Below are 16,266 nucleotides of genomic sequence, written 5' to 3'. Positions count from 1 at the left end.
ATAACTACTATAATACCTCCCCTATGTACAGGAATATAACTACTATAATACTGCTCCTATATACAAGAATATAACTACTATAATACTGCTCTTATGTACAAGAATATAACTACTATAATACTGCCCCTATGTACAAGAATATAACTACTATAATACTGCTCCTATATACAAGAATATAACTACTATAATACTGCCTCCTATGTACAAGAATATAACTACTATAATACTGCCCCTATGTACAAGAATATAACTACTATAATACTGCCTCCTATGCACAAGAATATAACTACTATAATACTGCCCCTATGTACAAGAATATAACTACTATAATACTGCTCCTATGTACAAGAATATAACTACTATAATACTGCTCCTATATACAAGAATATAACTACTATAATACTGCTCCTATATACAAGAATATAACTACTATAATACTGCTCCTATGTACAAGAATATAACTACTATAATACTGCCCCTATCTACAAGAATATAACTACTATAATACTGCTCCTATATACAAGAATATAACTACTATAATACTGCCTCCTATGCACAAGAATATAACTACTATAATACTGCCCCTATGTACAAGAATATAACTACTATAATACTGCTCCTATGTACAAGAATATAACTACTATAATACTGCTCCTATATACAAGAATATAACTACTATAATACTGCTCCTATGTACAAGAATATAACTACTATAATACTGCTCCTATGTACAAGAATATAACTACTATAATACTGCCCCTATGTACAAGAATATAACTACTATAATACTGCTCCTATATACAAGAATATAACTACTATAATACTGCCTCCTATGCACAAGAATATAACTACTATAATACTGCCCCTATGTACAAGAATATAACTACTATAATACTGCTCCTATGTACAAGAATATAACTACTATAATACTGCTCCTATGTACAAGAATATAACTACTATAATACTGCCTCCTATGCACAAGAATATAACTACTATAATACTGCCCCTATGTACAAGAATATAACTACTATACTACTGCCCCTATGTACAAGAATATAACTACTATAATACTGCCCCTATGTACAAGACTATAACTACTATAATACTGCCCCTATGTACAAGAATATAACTACTATAATACTGCCCCTATGTAGAAGAATATAACTACTATAATACCTCCCCTATGTACAGGAATATAACTACTATAATACTGCTCCTATATACAAGAATATAACTACTATAATACTGCTCTTATGTACAAGAATATAACTACTATAATACTGCCCCCTATGTACAAGAATATAACTACTATAATACTGCCTCCTATGTACAAGAATATAACTACTATAATACTGCCCCTATGTACAAGAATATAACTACTATAATACTGCCCCTATGTACAAGAATATAACTACTATAACACTGCTCCTATATACAAGAATATAACTACTATAATACTGCCTCCTATGTACAAGAATATAACTACTATAATACTGCCCCTATGTACAAGAATATAACTACTATAATACTGCCCCTATGTACAAGAATATAACTACTATAATACTGCTCCTATATACAAGAATATAACTGCTATAATACTGCCCCTATGTATAAGAATATAACTACTATAATACTGCTCCTATATACAAGAATATAACTACTATAATACTGCCCCTATGTACAGGAATATAACTACTATAATACTGCTCCTATATACAAGAATATAACTACTATAATACTGCTCTTATGTACAAGAATATAACTACTATAATACTGCCCCCTATGTACAAGAATATAACTACTATAATACTGCCCCCTATGTACAAGAATATAACTACTGTAATACTGCCCCTATGTACAAGAATATAACTACTATAATACTGCTCCTATATACAAGAATATAACTACTATAATACTGCCTCCTATGTACAAGAATATAACTACTATAATACTGCCCCTATGTACAGGAATATAACTACTATAATACTGCCCCCTATGTACAAGAATATAACTACTATAATACTGCCCCCTATGTACAAGAATATAACTACTATAATACTGCCCCTTTGTACAACAATATAACTACTATAATACTGCCCCCTATGTACAAGAATATAACTACTATAATACTGCCCCTATGTACAGGAATATAACCACTATAATACTGCCCCTATGTACAAGAATATAACTACTATAATACTGCCCCCTATGTACAAGAATATAACTACTATAATACTGCCCCCTATGTACAAGAATATAACTACTATAATACTGCCCCTATGTACAAGAATATAACTACTATAATACTGCCCCCTATGTACAAGAATATAACTACTATAATACTGCCTCCTATGTACAAGAATATAACCACTATAATACTGCCCCTATGTACAAGAATATAACTACTATAATACTGCCCCCTATGTACAAGAATATAACTACTATAATACTGCCCCCTATGTACAAGAATATAACTACTATAATACTGCCCCTTTGTACAACAATATAACTACTATAATACTGCCCCCTATGTACAAGAATATAACTACTATAATACTGCCCCTATGTACAGGAATATAACCACTATAATACTGCCCCTATGTACAAGAATATAACTACTATAATACTGCCCCCTATGTACAAGAATATAACTACTATAATACTGCCCCCTATGTACAAGAATATAACTACTATAATACTGCCCCTATGTACAAGAATATAACTACTATAATACTGCCCCTATGTACAAGAATATAACTACTATAATACTGCCCCTACGTACAAGAATATAACTACTATAATACTGCCTCCTAGCTGTGAGGTTGTGTATCAGTGGTTCTCCTGATGTCTGGAGCAAGCCCAGGGAGGGGCCACCCTGGGCGGGGAAGCTCCCCTGGCAAGGCCCAGGCTTCCCGGCCTACACTGGGACTAGCCTCTCAGGCTTCTACTAATGGGAATGTTAATCCCAAAGCCACTGTGAGTCCAGTGAATGCAGCGAGTCAAAGCTGCAGCAGTTCTATGAAGAAGGAAACAGTTGTGAGTAAAGTTTTGGGAGGAAAACCTTCTCCAGTTCCAGCAAAGAAGCAAGAAGGAAAAGTGTCAGTGAGTGATGGAAACCAGCAGAATGTGAAGTCTTGTAGCTCCCCAGTCAGTAAGCAGCTCCTGCCAGGTGCACAGGTGAGATCGGCCCCAGCTGTGCAGATCACCTCTGCTGCTCCCAGGCAGAGACGGACGTCTTTGGAAAGGCAGACAATGCAGGAGAACCTACAGCAGCATGGCAGTATGGCGCGGTCAGGACGCACACGGTCACAGTCAGGTGGCAGCGATAAACCTGCTGCGGAGCCTGCATCCAGCCAAGGAGCCACAAAACCATCTATGGTGGACCCGCACAAAACTGTCTTCAAAACCCCTGTACCCATGGTCAAGGCTAAACCTGTGGAGCCGGCGCGTGCACCCGAGCTGCAGCTAGCGGATGAGATACCGGGACTTGTCCGAAAACTGGGTGAGTTACAGCAGCAAAAAAAAGTGCTGCAAATGGAGGTAGACTTCATCTATACCCTAAAGACCACTAATCCTGCCAGTAATGAGGCGTATGACCTGAGACTGAACACACTGGGTGTACAGCTGGCGAGTGTTGTGCAGGACACTGAATCTGTGCTGGAGAGCATGGGGCCCCTGGCAGAGACCTACAGGGACCGCGAGCGGTTCGCCTCCTATAAGCAGGACTGTGCTGTAGAGGCCAGGACCCCTGATGTTCAGGACGGGACCCCCCAGCAGCGGACACGGCCAGTGTTACAGGCTGCCCGCTTCTGCTTCCAGGAGGGAAAACAACTGCAGCAGCAGGCAGCTCAGTGTGAACAGGAGCATACACTTCAGACTGCAGCAGAGGCACCACAGGTCCCAGAGTGCCCCACACAGGAGCAGGACAGTGTATGTGAGACTGTTTGTGCTGATGAGGCTGAGGCTGAAGCACAGACTGTGGCTGGGGATGCTGTGCCCATGGGGTCGGGGGTTGGAGGGGTTTCACACTCTGTATTGGACGTCGCACTGTCTGATGATAATGATGCTGCTCATGATAATGTGCATGATATGTGATTATCCCCCTTTGCCATCTAGTCCACAAGGTGTGACAACCCCCCCTGCTGCAGGCCCTCTCCCTGTCAGTCAGCCCAGTGTGACCCGGCAGGTGCCCCCCAGGAATGCCTGGAGCCGCGGCGCCCCATCCTTCACTTCCAGCGCCAGGTATACCGGCCAGACATTCAAACGCATTAATGTGGTGCGGTTTAAATACATAGGTGCCAAGGAGGATCTGCCACATCGCAGGTATGTGGTGAGAGAGCTGCTCTGCGGCCAGATGGGGTTTGTGGCAAATGAGATACTGGCGGTGTCTAATCTTCAGGACAGGCAGGGCTACGAGGTCAGCTTCAAGCTCATGTCTGACCTGGACAGATTCTGGGCTAATTACCCCAAGTTCAGAGATGCTGAGGGCTGGAATAAGTTTGTGTTGGTTCCTATCTCCAGGCCGGACACTGTCACAGTGAATATCACCTTCTGGAATGAGGCCGTTCCTCCACAGGACATCGAGGTGTGGCTCCGGAGACACTGTGACCTCGTCTCTGGACTCACCAAGGTCAGAGATGAGGATGGTATCTGGACAATGGGGTGGCGGGTCTTGGTAAAATTACGGCAACGTGATAACATCACTGACCACTTACCCAACTCCTTCTTCATTGGGAGGGAGAAGGGAAGGTGTTATTATCCCGGGCAACCCAGAAAGTGCTTCAAATGTGGTGGGAAAGGTCATCTGGCTAACGCCTGTACTGTGGTGAAGTGCAGTCTGTGTGGGGCAATCGGCCATGTCGCTGCAGACTGCCGGGACGTCAGGTGCAACCTCTGTGGTAGGATGGGCCACCCTCACAGGGACTGTCCAGACGCCTGGCACAACATCTGCAGAGTCTTCCCTGATGAGTTAGTGATGGCAGGGGCAGAGGCTCAGGAGGATGAGGATGTGGTGGCAGGGACACATGGGGAGGAGGAGTTAATGTCAGGAGAGATGTTGACCAGCTCAGATGCCCACCAGGAGTCCACTCAGGCAGCACCAGAGAAGCAGGGTGCAGAGGGGAACATGGAGGTCGTCCATCAGGTCCAGCAGCCTCAGATACCCCCCCTTCAGCATCGCTGTCTGTATCTGATGACTGGAGCATTAATAATAATAAAAGGAAGAAAAAGAACACATCCTCCCGTAAACCTGAGGCAGAATATGACACTGGTCAGAGTGCTAGTAAGAAGGTTCAGAATTCTGCAGGAGTGATGGTCGTGTCCAAAAAGTATGGAGTTTTATCTGAGTCCAATGGTGACGATTATGAGGAAGAGTTGAGGAAAGTTGATGCTGAGTGTGACAGGGACATAGAGGACCATCCCCCGCCAAAGCGGAAGCCCTTATCTGTAGACCCTCAGGTAGAGTCTGACATGGACACCAGTGGCGGACAGAACATCTCTGACTCATGATGATGGCTGTTACTCTGCTCTTTCTATATTGTGTTGTGATGGCGGGGTTCTCATTGACAGTGACCTCGAGCAATGTGAATATCATTAAGCTGAGGAGAACTAGACACACGGTGTATGAACATGTCAAATATCTGGACACAGATGTCATCTTCCTGCAGGATATCAGAGAAATAATTTTCGGATTAGACTTATATGTCTATAAGTACATATCATCCCCTGAGGAAGAAGTTTGAAACTTCGAAACGCGTTGGGAAAATAAAAGTATACAAGTACACAATCTGGAAAGGAGTCGTTTTGTCTAGCAGCGCACGGTTAATCCGAAAATTATTTCTCTGATATCTGATGATTTATGGTCACGGAGTGGCCATTTGGATGTGCAGCAGCTTTGACTTCTATTCCTTTATGCCTCCAACTCTCCTGCTAATGGTGAGTATAATAGCTTGAACTATATCTCTTTTACCTGGGTAAGACCCTATTGCGCTCTTTCTCTTTTAGTTTTAACCATCTTCCTGCAGGAGACACGACTGACATCTCTGGGGCTTATGAGAGAGGCTGAGAGGGAATGACGGTCCGGTCCTTCTTTCTGGTCACTGGCTGTGGAGCCTTACGCCGGGGTCGCTGTCCTGTTTAACACCAATGATGTGACTGTGCATAGGATGACGGAGGTGGTCATGGGAAGATGTCTGGTCCTGGAAGTCACTATCCATGGGAGGCGACTCCGGCTTATTAACATCTATGGGCCACAGACAGTGACTGACAGAATCCAGCTGTTTAATGACGTCAAGCCTTACCTCTTCACTTCTCTTCCAGTGGTGATGGCGGGGGACTTTAATGCCATACTGACATCAGGTGACAGCTCCTCAGGCAGGGCAGTGACCAGGGACGGTAAGGTCCTACATAACGTCATAATACAGGCAGGACTGACTGACGTTTTCACACAGGGTGGGCGACAGCCAAAATTCACATATTCATGTTCCAACAGGAGCAGTAGGATAGATTTTGCTTTTGTCAGTCCTACTGAGGCTGTAGGTGCCCTGAGTGAGAAGGTCGTCCCTTACTCTGATCACCTGGCCTTGTGCTTCTCTTTGGGTTCCTCTAACCGTCCGGACATTGGTAGAGGGTTGTGGAAGCTTAATTCCAGTCTCCTGGATGATGCCTATGTTCAGAGCCGTGTTCACTCCCTTATCCAGCTTCATCTAGACAGGGTTGACTTCTATGACAACATGACTGACTGGTGGGAGGACGTCAAGGAGGATATCAGATCCCTCTTAAAGAGACTGTCAGTTAATAAAGGGAGGAATAAGTACAGCCAGTACCTAAAGCTGCGCAAAGAATTGGAGTCACTGTATTCGGCGGGCGGGGATGACAAAGTGAAGATCAACCGGCTGAAATCTGAGATAAAGCAGTATCAGTATAGCAGGTATACCTCCCTGGTTCTTGAACGGGATTATGGGTCCTTAGGGGCCCCTGATCCCTTTGAGAATTGCAGGGAGAGGGTGGCCAAAAAAATGGTCACGGGTCTCATTGACTCCCAGGGTGTATTGCAGGATTCACGGGAGGGTATCCTTGAGGTGGTGAGATCTTACTATGCTGACTTGTTTCAGAGGAAAGTTTTGGATAAAGATAAGATGACTCAATTCTTGGAGGCAACTCCAGTGCCTGATACTAATGATCTGGACTTTTCTCCTTTGACAGCAGAATTAACGGTGGAAGAAGTTAAGGAGGCTATTGATAAGTTATATCTGAAGAAGGCACCAGGTCCAGATGGTATAACGGCAGAATTTTATAAGAAATTCAGAGACCTCCTGGCTCCAATTCTCGTGGATGTGTATAGAAATTGTCTAGAAAATCACCTGATGCCTCCATCCATGAGGGTGTCCTCGTTAATTCTGCTGTCTAAAGGTAAAGAGCCGAGCGACATCAAGAACTGGAGGCCGATTGCCCTCTTGAATGTGGACAGGAAGATTCTAGCAAAGATCCTATTTTCTAGGTTAGTTTGTTTGTCCCCGGCACTGTTGGCAGGCTCTCAGTTTGGCACAGTAAAAGGGCGGAACATCTCTGGAGCAGTCATCTCGATACGAGAGATGTTTGAGAGATGTAAAGCTCTGCGGTGTGGGAGATATGTTGTTAGTCTGGACCAGGATAAAGCCTTTGACAGGGTTGATCATGACTATCTTGTGGGCCACTTTGTCAAAGTACGGTATTCCGGGACAATTTGTGGATTGGTTGAAGACGTTGTACAGAGAGGCGGTGAGCTTTCCTCTGATTAATGGTTGGCAGGGTGACACTTTTGGAGTTGGGGCGGGGGTGAGACGGGGCTGCCCAATGAGTCCTCTCCTGTATGTTTTTGCCCTAGACCCATTTCTGAGGTCACTGCAGGAGTGCGATTTTCAGGGGGTGCCGGTCCCCCACTGCCCGCCTCTGAATGTTGTTGCCTATGCGGACGATGTGACGCTGGTGATCTCCAATCCTTGTGAGGTGCAGATGTTATCTGCGTCCATCAGAAGCTACTCAGAGGCCTCCGGGTCTCTGGTCAACCTTGAAAAGAGTCAAGCTCTGTGGACATTAGATACTGAGCCCAGCTTTGATCTGCCGCAGTTTTCCAAAGCCTCCACCCATATTAAGATCCTAGGGGTTAAATATGGGAGGGATGATAATGCCATGCTAAATTGGGAGGAGAAATTGGAAACCGGAAATGCAAAGGTTCAGCGATGGAAGAACTGGAGGCTGACCTACAGAGAAAGCGTCACAATGTTGAAGACTTACCTGGTCCCCGTTTTCTTGTATGTCTCTGTCATTTTCCCTTTGCCAGAATCTTTCTCAGCGAGGCTCTTCAGCCTGTTCTTCCAGCTCTTGTGGGGGAATAGGATGAACCTGATAAAGAGGGGAATAACGTACCTACGGCGGAGAGAGGGTGGGCTGGATATGTTGAATCCAAGGGTTTTCTTTGACTCCTTGTTTCTAAAGGTGAATTTTGGGAACATGGACTCAAACAGTAGCTCCCTGTGGGTAAATAGTATCAGGTACTGGATATTGCCTTTTGCAGAATCTTGGGTGCGGGGCGGCAGTCTCAAGAGGAGGAGATGGACAGGTGACCACCTCCCCCAGTATCTGGACTATGGTCTGAAGTGTGTTAGGAGGTGGGGACTGGAGAGGTCTTACATTGAGAGCAGTACGAGAAGAGACCTGTATTCTCGTGTATGTAGGACTTTCTTCTACTCTCCACTGGCCCTGAGAGATTGTGTCACCACCACCCTGCAGGAAAGCCTTAGGTTCCTAAATGGGAAACGGCTACCTCCTAAACTGTTTGATGTCACTTGGCTTTCACTGCATAGTCGGCTCTTTTCAAAGGGAACCTGAAACATCTGTGTGTCTCTGATCGGAATTGTCCCCTTGGTTGTCAGCAGGAGGAAACTATGGAGCACTTTATATGTGATTGCTGGGGAGGGAGGAAGATCTGGGAGGAAGTGTCAGATAATCTAAAAATCCCCAGACTGCGGACCCTAAAGTATCCCGACATAATCTATGGTGTCCCCTCCACTGTTAGTAACATCAACAGAGAGACGATGTACATTATAATCAGTGTCATCAAATACTATCACTGGCACATGAGAACCCGGGTGTCACTGCACAATGAGCCGTTCGATCACACCGCTGCAGCCAATCAGGTTATGTCAGAACTCCGGTGGATAAAATCACTAGAAGTTGGAAGGAGTCCAAGAAACATAACGTTATGGAGAAACGTAAAGTTCAGTTAGAAAATATGATAATGTTTTTTTTGTTTTTTTTCCCCTCTAACTTTCTTTTTCCATCCCCAGGTGTGGACACTTTAATTTATTTATGAATATGATCTGATCATTAGTGCTGCGTATATATTACCTAAGTGGTTTGTGTTTTGTAATACTGGATGATTTTTGTTTTATTATAATTGTATTTATGTTTGGGTTTTTATAATACAAATTGCCCCTATATACAAGAATATAACTAGTATAATACTGCCCCCTATGTACAAGAATATAACTACTATAATACTGCCCCTATGTACAAGAATATAACTACTATAATACTGCCCCTATATACAAGAATATAACTACTATAATACTGCCCCTATGTACAAGAATAAAACTACTATAATACTGCCCCTATGTACAAGAATATAACTACTATAATACTGCCTCCTATGCACAAGAATATAACTACTATAATACTGCCCCTATGTACAAGAATATAACTACTATAATACTGCCCCCTATGTACAAGAATATAACTACTATAATACTGCCCCTATGTACAAGAATATAGCTACTATAATACTGCCCCTATGTATAAGAATATAACTACTATAATACTGCTCCTATATACAAGAATAGAACTACTATAATACTGCTCCTATGTACAAGAATATAACTACTATAATACTGCCCCCTATGTACAAGAATATAACTACTATAATACTGCTCCTATGTACAAGAATATAACTACTATAATACTGCCCCCTATGTACAAGAATATAACTACTATAATACTGCCCCTATGTACAAGAATATAACTACTATAATACTGCCCCCTATGTACAAGAATATAACTACTATAATACTGCTCCCTATATACAAGAATATAACTAATATAATACTGCCCCCTATGTACAGTAATATAACTACTATAATACTGCCCCTATGTACAAGAATATAACTACTATAATACTGTTCCTATGTACAAGAATATAACTACTATAATACTGCCCCCTATGTACAGGAATATAACTACTATAATACTGCCCCTATGTACAAGAATATAACTACTATAATACTGTTCCTATGTACAAGTATATAACTACTATAATACTGCTCCCTATATACAAGAATATAACTAATATAATACTGCCCCCTATGTACAGTAATATAACTACTATAATACTGCCCCTATGTACAAGAATATAACTACTATAATACTGTTCCTATGTACAAGAATATAACTACTATAATACTGCCCCTATGTACAAGAATATAACTACTATAATACCGTCCCCATGTACAAGAATATAGCTACTATAATACCGCCCCTATGTACCAGAATTTAACTACTATAATACTGCTCCTATGTACAAGAATATAACTACTATAATACTGCCCCCTATGTACAAGAATATAACTACTATAATACTGCCCCTATGTACAAGAATATAACTACTATAATACTGCCCCTATGTACAAGAATATATCTACTATAATACTGCCCCCTATGTACAAGAATATAACTACTATAATACTGCTCCCATGTACAAGAATATAACTACTATAATACTGCCCCCTATGTACAAGAATATAGCTACTATAATACTGCCCCCTATGTACAAGAATATAACTACTATAATACTGCCCCCTATGTACAAGAATATAACTACTATAATACTGCCCCTATGTACAAGAATATAACTACTATAATACTGCCCCTATGTACAAGAATATAACTACTATAATACTTCCCCCTATGTACAAGAATATAACTACTATAATACTGCCCCTATGTACAGGAATATAACTACTATAATACTGCCCCTATGTACAAGACTATAACTACTATAATACTGCCCCTATGTACAAGAATATAACTACTATAATACTGCTCCCTATGTACAGGAATATAACTACTATAATACTGCCCCCTATGTACAAGAATATATCTATTATAATACTGTCCCTATGTACAAGAATATAACTACTATAATACTGCACCTATGTACAAGAATATAACTACTATAATACTGCCCCCTATGTACAAGAATATAACTACTATAATACTGCCCCTATGTACAAGAATATAACTACTATAATACTGCCCCTATGTACAAGAATATAACTACTATAATACTACTCCCATGTAGAAGAATATATCTACTATAATACTGCCCCCTATGTACAAGAATATAACTACTATAATACAGCCCCTATGTACAAGAATATAACTACTATAATACTGCTCCCATGTACAAGAATATAACTACTATAATACTGCCCCCTATGTACAAGAATATAACTACTATAATACTGCCCCCTATGTACAAGAATATAACTACTATAATACTGCCCCTATGTACAAGAATATAACTACTATAATACTGCTCCCATGTGCAAGAATATATCTACTATAATACTGCCCCCTATATACAAGAATATAACTACTATAATACTGCTCCCTATGTACAAGAATATAACTACTATAATACTGCTCCCTATGTACAAGAATATAACTACTATAAGACTGCCTCTATGTACAAGAATATAACACTATAAGACTGCTCCTATGTACAAGAATATACGGTAACTACTATAATACTGCCCCTATGTACAAGAATATAACTACTATAATACTGCCCCTATGTACAAGAATATAACTACTATAATACTGCCCCTATATACAAGAATATAACTACTATAATACTGCCCCCTATGTACAAGAATATAACTACTATAATACCGCCCCTATGTACAAGAATATAACTACTATAATACTGCCCCTATGTACAAGAATATAACTACTATTATACTGCTCCTATGTACAAGAATATAACTACTATAATACTGCCCCTATGTACAAGAATATAACAACTATAATACTGCCCCCTATGTACAAGAATATAACTACTATAATACTGCCCCTATGTACAAGAATATAACTACTATAATACTGCCCCTATGTTCAAGAATATATAAGTCCAGCTCACCCACATGCAAGATTTTCGTGATTCAGAGCAGATGACAATGTCTGTGCCTTGAACGACGTAAAGCAGTGCACATGAATAAGAGGGAGTCCAGCTTCACAATAACAGTAAATACTTTATTCTCAGCGTGAACAAGTTCACAGACATCAGTGCAGTTAAAATATCATAATAGAAATATTAGAACTCCATCCAGACGGAATTTAATATTTCTATTCTACTTTAACTGCACCGATGTCTGTGAACTTGTTCACGCTGAGAATAAAGTATTTACTGTTATTGTGAAGCTGGACTCCCTCTTATTCATTTGGACTATAATACTGTCCCCATGTATAATAATATAATTACTGTAATACAGCCCCTCATGTATAAGAATATCATTACTGTAAATGTTATGGTCAGCACATTTGCTTAGTGGTTATCACTGTCGATTTGCAGATCTGCGGTCCTGGGTTCAAATCCCACCAAGGACACCATTTGCAAGGAGGAGGCCGTGGCCCAGGTGAAACTGTGCCTGCTGAGAAAGCACAACACACTCAACCACGAGATATAGCTTCCTGTTCATCTTTGCAGGGGATTAAAGGACCCCACTATTAAAGCCAGAACATTTCAAGCAGGTGGTCTGTCGGATGGCAGATAATGCTTCCAGTAGTTTTCAGCACCACCCTGTCTTCCACATGGTCTATTCTGACGAACCCAGAGTCTGGACCGCATAATCCTCACCCTGATCCTCATTCCTTCCACCATGGGGAGCCCCAGAAGACAAGTGACTCCACAGTCAGACACTCCGAAAAAGCTCTTAACATTTCCATTTACTGATTTTGGCCTCTCGCCATGCACGTTTCAAGAGTGACATGAGGATCCTATGTGTAGCGATGCCCAAACATTTGAGCAGCCACGGTCAAAAGACGACAATGGTGTGGATGGACAGTTAGTGTCTCAAGAGTGAGATGATGATGAGACAGTTGCCAACAAGTGATTTTGCTAAGTCAGGAGGACAAGAGTGCAGAAGTTGAAGACGAGGTGGTGGATGATGATAAAGTCACTGACCCAACCTGGAAAGTTGCCATGCAGAAAAAGGCCAGCAGTGCAGAGGGAGAGGGATCTGCAGTCCAGCAACAGGCAGGAAGAGGCAGTGGGTTGGCTAGAGGTATAAGGCGGGCAACTGCTCTTCAAAGCACCTACACAGGGCAAGTAGCCTGGCCAAGGCTTAGGTGTTCGCCACTCTGGCGCTTGTTCAAAGAAAGTGCTAACGATAAAAGAATTTGCAACCTGTGCCTTACCAAGATGAGCAGGAGTCTGACCACTATCAGCATGCTCAGGGATATACCATCAAAGCACCCGACTAGGTGGGCCAAACACCTAGGTCCACAATTAGTGTCTGTGGGTGTGCTACATGCTTCCCAATCCTCTGTCCATGATGCCGGTGTGGATGATTCTGCCTGCACCTGTCATTGCACATTCACAAGCATGATCAGCAACCATGTCCAATTCCTTTTCACAGTGCAGCATTTACGTGTCCCTACCCCAGGCCTTGGAACACAAGTGTAAATACCCATACACCCACCCACAGGCCCAAACACTAAATGGGCACATTTTCAGACTGCTTGCCCTGGAAATGTTGCAGTTTAGTCTTGAGGATACAAACTTTCCGCAACCTCATGGCGGCCATCCCTAGGTACTCTATCCCCACCCACCACTATTTCTCCCAGTGTGCTGTCCCCTCCTTACACCATCACATGTCCCGTACATCACCTGTGCCCTGACTAATGCAGGTACTGGGAAGGTCCACTAAACGATCGACACGTGGACAAGTGCTAGTGGCCATGGACGCTACATTTCCCTGACGGCACACTGGGTGAACCTAGTGGTGGCCAGGGTCGGACTCAGGGACGGCACCTGTGCTGCTTACGCAGAGGATTGTGGGCTCTAGTTCCATCAGGGTTTCCTCTATCTCCTACACCAATTCCTGCACCCCCTCCTCCATCTCAGATTTGTCATCCATATCAGTCGCAAACTGGATGTACCGCAGCACTGCCTCACTGAAGCAGCAACAGGCTTTGATGAAACTAATTTCTTTAGGAGACATACAGCACACCGCCGCAGATTTTTTCAAAGGTACAACGGACCAGACAGATCTGTGGTTCTCATCACTGAACCTACAACCAGGCATGGTCGCGTGTGATTATGGCCGTAACCTAGTGGCAGCTCTGAAGCTTCACAATCTCGCACACATATACCGTGCCAAGGCAATGGGCTCAACTTCATGGTTCATCTAATTCTGGAGCCCTATCTAGATTTGCCTGAGCTACTTGTGAAGGTACTTCACGTGTGTGCCCGTTTCCGTAAGTCAGCAACAGCTGCCGCTGCTCTGGTATTGCTGCAGCAGTGCTTGCACGTGCCAGCTCACCGACTAGTAGGCAACCTGACCACAAGCTGGGACTCCACATTACATATGTTGACAATGCTTTGTGAGCATCAGAGGGCAGTAGTTGAATCCCAGCTATAACACGCCAGTTGGTATTCTGCTCTGTCGCCACACAACAATCTACGAGTAGACATGGATGTTTGACATCTATGAGGTTCACCAAAATTTTTATGTGGTATTCCGATACCCGTTCTACTGCTGCTGAATGAGGCAGTTGTCGTGTGGCAGTAGATTTGTTCCAGTGTGTCAGAATTAGTTTGGACACTGTGAGTTAGGAAATATAATAAATGTGCTTTGCTGCCATCTACTGGCCAATGTGTATATGAAAGTTAAGCGATTATTCTCACAACAAGCTGCCATAGAAACTGCTGGGAGGAGCCTTCCAGCTCAGAGCTTACACAGACTTCCTGAGGTAATTCCCAGCTCAGGGCTCACACACCTCCTGGGTAACTTCCAGCTTTGGGCGGTATAAGTGCCTGAGGGAGCAAACACTACTGCTCCCATCATAGTTTTCCATGCGAGTCCACGCTGAGGGGACATCTTTCTCCACATAATCTCCTCCACAAGGGAATGAAGCCTCATCCTGTCAGGCGAGATAAAGCTGCACATGTGCTCTGCTGCATGCTGGTTATTCTCATAACATATACCAGACTCATAGTAAATTAGCACCGGGTGTGCACCCACTCTTTAAGTGCAATGAATCACTCCACTGTGAAATAGCAGAGAAACCAGAGAACAGCAGGAGTTTTGCATAAAATATATATAACCTTTATTACCACATACAAAAGGATAAAAATGCATAATATAACACATGTGCAGACAATGGATTCAAGTAAACACCAGAGCCGGGAAATATGCAGCGGTAAGTACTCATGCCATCAAAGTTGGTGTGACTTTCCCCATATAACTATCCCCTATGGACGCAAATGTCAGACCATGATATCCCATAGTGGAAAGCATCCCATAGCGCAAATATAGAACCTGGCTATCCATAGCCTGAGTTGTCCCACTACTAATAAGCGCATGAGGAAAATGTCAGAGCCGGGGGAAGCAGGGGAAGAAACATGGAGTGAATACTCACAAAGCAGAGCACCCCCGCCGCGTCCCGGGACACCCCGACTCGCGTTTCGCCAATACCAGTTAGCTGTCTCAAGGGGAAGTGTGGTCACTGTTGGTACAGGGCCTTTTTACTGCGTCGTAATTAGTCACATGACCATCAGCTTGTCTTGTCAGCCAGGCGCCGTGTACAAGCGGCGCATGCGCCGATCCCTGACACCCACCAGCCCAAAGCACCCGGCGGCGCCCTGGGTCCTATGTGACCCAGCCTTGACTTCTCAACCTGTCCGGATGACAGCAGCGCAACATAAAACCAACTTAAATGTAGGGTCACTCCAAATTTTTAGAGGGTTATTATAAGTCACTCGTTCAAAACATTTGTCTTCCAGGGAGTATTGCAGCCCATTTTTCTAAATTATGGCAGCCCTTGCAATTAGTGCATAGGCTTTACCAGTCTAGGAGTCCCACTACCTATCAATGTGTATGAGGCCTCCTTTATGTCTAATACAAGGTGTATTGGAGTCCCTCTTCCTTCTAATTTTTGGCAGTTCTTGCA

The sequence above is a fragment of the Dendrobates tinctorius genome, unplaced genomic scaffold (genome assembly GCF_039654945.1).
Source record: "Dendrobates tinctorius isolate UK_male_01 unplaced genomic scaffold, ASM3965494v1 ptg000009l, whole genome shotgun sequence".
In the NCBI taxonomy this organism is placed as follows: Eukaryota; Metazoa; Chordata; class Amphibia; order Anura; family Dendrobatidae; genus Dendrobates; species Dendrobates tinctorius.
This window is presented reverse-complemented; position numbering follows the sequence as displayed.